The sequence below is a fragment of the Cervus elaphus genome, chromosome 21 (assembly GCF_910594005.1).
Source record: "Cervus elaphus chromosome 21, mCerEla1.1, whole genome shotgun sequence".
In the NCBI taxonomy this organism is placed as follows: domain Eukaryota; kingdom Metazoa; phylum Chordata; class Mammalia; order Artiodactyla; family Cervidae; genus Cervus; species Cervus elaphus.
The window spans coordinates 55,081,962-55,086,842 of NC_057835.1; the positions used below are offsets into that span (position 1 = coordinate 55,081,962).

At 38.6% G+C, this 4,881-nt stretch overlaps 1 pseudogene; it reads left to right on the forward strand.

The window, feature by feature from the left end:
• Window positions 1–362: 362 nt before the first annotated feature.
• On the forward strand, window positions 363–1,058 carry LOC122679346 (annotated as a pseudogene).
• The last annotated feature ends 3,823 nt before the right edge of the window (window positions 1,059–4,881 follow it).

Here is a 4,881-nt window from a genome sequence, read left to right on the forward strand (position 1 = left end):
TGACAGAAAACTTAATTGAAATAAAGTAGCATATATTATGCATTTATTCACTTATACAACAGATGTCCAGAGTGTCTTCTGTAATGAATGAAACACACACACACACACACACACACATATATATCTAGTTGTAGAGTCAGACTATAAACACATAATTTAAATTATACAGATTCTATTTATGACATTCTTGAAAAGGCAACACTATAGTGATGGAAAAAAGATGAGAAGATGAGTGGTTAAAATTTAGGGTTGATGTGATGTGATATTGGTTATATGTGGCTCTGCACACACTAAAATTCATGGAAATGCATATCCTAAATTGAAGTTGATTTTACTGAACATTAAAATAAAACCTAACTCTGCCGCATCTACTGCGAGAATGAAGACCATTCTCAGCAATCAGACTGTCGACATCCCAGAAAATGTCGACATTACCTTGAAGGAAAGGACAGTTATTGTGAAGGGCCCCAGAGGCACCCTGCGGAGGGACTTCAATCACATCAATGTAGAACTCAGTCTCCTTGGAAAGAAAAAGAAGAGGCTCCGTGTTGACAAATGGTGGGGAAGCAGAAAGGAACTGGCCACTGTTCGCACAATCTGTAGCCACGTACAGAACGTGATCAAGGGTGTTACACTGGGCTTCCGTTACAAGATGAGGTCGGTGTATGCCCACTTCCCCATCAACGTTGTTATTCAGGAGAATGGTTCTCTTGTGGAAATCCGAAATTTTTTGGGGTGAAAAATACATACACAGGGTTCGAATGAGGCCAGGGGTTGCCTGTTCAGTATCTCAAGCCCAGAAAGATGAGTTGATTCTTGAAGGAAATGACATTGAACTTGTGTCAAATTCAGCTGCTTTGATTCAGCAAGCCACCACAGTTAAAAACAAGGATATCGGAAAATTTTTGGATGGTATCTATGTTTCTGAAAAAGGAACAGTTCAGCAGGCTGATGAATAAGATCTCAGTGATCCTGCTGCAGAAACAAGATAGCAGATGGTTCTGTGGACTCAGTTGTGATATTTTAAAGAGACAATAAAAATTCTTGATTTGAAAAAATAAATAAATAAATAAATAAAATAAAATAAAACCTAAAGATATAGACTATTCAATAAGTAGACTGGTTAAAATATAATACAGTGATGGTATCAAGTTTTAGTAATGATGTGCAACAATTGAACAATTCATTTACTGCTGGTAGAAACTAGATTTGTACAACAACTTTAGAAAACTCTCTGGCATATCTACTACATATACATACCTTATAACCCCAAAATTCATGTCCCATAAATATACCCAACAAAAAATGCAGACATAAAACTCTAAAAACTGTGCAATGTATATCTAAGTAGTATTCATAACGAATTTGTATGTGTGTAATATTTTCAAGGACAAAAAGAACCTGAAGGTAATTTTTTAATGAGCTAATAATTTAAATTTAAAACATTAATTTCTGAAATCTTTTCAAAGTAATTTTCATACTTAAAAGCATATAATGTAAAACAAGTTTATAATTGTTAGAATTCAAGATTTTAAGCATGAAAGAAATTAAAATGTAAGTAAAATACAGTCTTCCTAAATTAAAATTGGAAATAAGAGTGACAGTTTCAGATGCATTAAATTTTATATATAAATATATATATATATATAAATTTTATATATATATATATAACTATCTCTGAGCTCTACTATTGAAATATGGAAACCATGACTAGTACCAGTATCACCTTTACTTACTATACTATATTCTCTGAACCCCGTTTTCCTCTAAGGGTATCAGGGCTAATTTAATGTCTGAGGTAGCTGTACTCAATTCCTTGGTCAGGAAGATCCCCTGCAGAATATCATGGCAACCCACTCCAATATTATTCCTGGAGAATTCCATGGACAGAGGACCCTGGAGGGCTATAGTCCACAGGGTGGCAAACAGTAGGACAAAACTGAAGCTTCTAAGACGCACGGTACCTAGCTCTACTAGTAAGATGAAGCAAGATCCTGTTACACAAGACAGAAATGAACCCAGAAAGGCATGACACAAATGTTAAATGCCATTTATTTATTACTTGTTCCCTGGTAGCTCAGATGTTTACGAATCTGCCTGCTATGCAGGAGACCCCACTTTGATCCCTGGGTCTGGAAGATCCCCTGGAGAAAGAAATGGAAACCCACTCCAGCATTCTTGCCTGGAGAATTCTATGGTCAGAGGAGCCTGGCCGGCTACACCCCACAGGGTTGCAGAGTTGGACAGGACTGAGTGACTAACATTAACACAATAAATAAATGACTGACCATTTATGTTAAAAACGTACTTCCTACAAACATCATCATAAGAAAGTATATTATTTTTTAACGTGCCTAGTATTGCATTGGATCTTCAAAGAAACAAAATTATTATCTACTTTGTAAGCTATACCTAAAAAATCACGGTCTATTGATAAAAAGAAGGAAGGCAGCATCTTCTAAAGGATCCCTTATCCCTAGATATGATTTAAAAAAGAAGATAGAAATATATTATCTATTGAGACTTGAATAATCCATGTTAAACTAAAGAGGAAAATCTAAAAATTGTGAAATTATTAAAACTTACATCAAAAATTTATTCTTCTGTGTGTTGTCTTAATATATCATCAAATCATAATATATTTTATCTAAAGAGCAATAAATCATATAAAGACACCAGGAAATTATTTGTTTAAAGTCTGCTCATGTTTTAATACCAAAGACAACTAATTCAGTACTGCATTTTAATCCTATTCTCTATTTATTATATGACCATGTATTTTTAAACAAAATGTTTCTTACTGACTAAAAATTGGACAATATTAAGTAAGTTTTATCATGTTAATAATCATAATTGCAGTCATAATCAGCAGAATTTCAATTCAATAAAATATTTGCAATATTAGGAAAGGGAAACTTCCATTTTCTGGCTCTATTTTCCTGTGCGGAGTTTGTCCTGAGTGGCACTGTTAGTCAGCTTCGGTACCACACAGCTGTTCTTCCCCATCAGTGGAAGATGGGCTGATCTGAGAGTGGAGTAATGAGAAACTGATTGTGTTTAGCTCAGTCCCACCTATCTTCATTCTCTCAAGTCTGCCAATCAGCACAGAAGCTCATTCTCATCCTCTCTAGGCCATGGATTAGATTTCCTAAGACAGGTTCCCATTAAGGAAGTTGCCTTACTAAACCTCTTAGATTCTAGTAATTTCTGTGTCTAATGAGTATGCTTTTGCTTTGGCTCCATCCCTTCATTCTTTCTGGAGTTATTTCTCCACTGATCTCCAGTAGCATATTGGGCACCTACCCACCTGGGGAGTTCCTCTTTCAGTATTCTATCATTTTGCCTTTTCATACTGTTCATGGGGTTCTCAAGGCAAGAATACTGAAGTGGTTTGCCATTCCCTTCTCCAGTGGACCACATTCTGTCAGACCTCTCCACTATGACCCATCTGTCTTCATTGGCCCCACACGGCATGGCTTAGTTTCATTGAGTTAGACAAGACTGTGGTCCTGTGATCAGATTGGCTAGTTTTCTGTGATTATGGTTTTAGTGTGTCTGCCCTCTGATGCCCTCTCACCACACCTACCATCTTACTTGGGTTTCTCTTACTTTGGACATGGGGTATCTCTTCACGGATGCTCCAGGAAAGCGCAGCCGCTGCTCCTTACCTTGGACAAGGGGTATCTCCCCATGGCTGCCCCTCCTGACCTTGACTGGAGTAGCTCCTCTCGGCCCTCCTGCGCCTGCTCAGCCGCCACTGCTAAGACGTGGGTAGCTTGTCTCGGCCGCCGCCCCTGACCTTGGGCAAGGGGTAGCTCCTCTCGGCCACTCTTCTGTGCGGCCCATCGCAGCCGCCGCAGTTGTGGATGTGACTGGTGACAGAGGCAAGGTCCGATGCTATAAGGAGCAATATTACATAGGAACCTGGAATGTTAGGTCCATGAATCAAGGCAAATTGGAAGTGGTCAAACAGGACATGGCAAGAGTGAATGTCGACATTCTAGGAATCAGCGAACCAAAATGGCCTGGAGTGGATGAATTTAACTCAGATGACCATTATATCTACTACTGTGGGCAGGAATCCATTAGAAGAAATGGAGTAGCCATCATGGTCAACAAGAGAGTCTGAAATGCAGTACTTGGATGCAATCTCAAAAATGGCAGAATGATCTCTGTTCGTTTCCAAGGCAAACCATTCAATATCATGGTAATCCAAGTCTATGCCCTGACCAGTAACACTGAAGAAGCTGAATGGTTCTATGAAGACCTACAAGACCTTTTAGTACTAACACACACAAAAAAAGATGTCCTTTTCATTATAGGGGACTGGAATGCAAAAGTAGGAAGTCCAGAAACACCTGGAGTAACAGGCAAATTTGGCCTTGGAGTACAGAATGAAGCAGGGCAAAGGCTAATAGAGTTTTGCCAAGAGAACACAATGATCATAGCAAACATCCTCTTCCAACAACACAAGAGAAGACTCTACGCATGGACATCACCAGATGGTCAACACCGAAATCAGACTGATTATATTCTTTGCAGTCAAGGATGGAGAAGCTCTATACAATCAGCAAAAACAAGACTGGGAGCTGACTGTGACTCAGATCAAGAACTCCTTATTGCCAAATTCAGACTTAGATTGAAGAAAGTAGGGAAAACTGCTAGACCATTCAGGTATGACCCAAATCAAATCCCTTATGACTATACAGTGGAAGTGAGAAATAGATTTAAGGGACTAGATCTGATAGAGTGCCTGATGAACTATGGATGGAGGTTCGTGGCATTGTACAGGAGACAGGGATTAAGACCATCCCCATGGAAAAGAAATGCAAAAAAGTAAAATGACTGTCTGAGGATGCCTTACAAGTAGCTGTGAAAAGA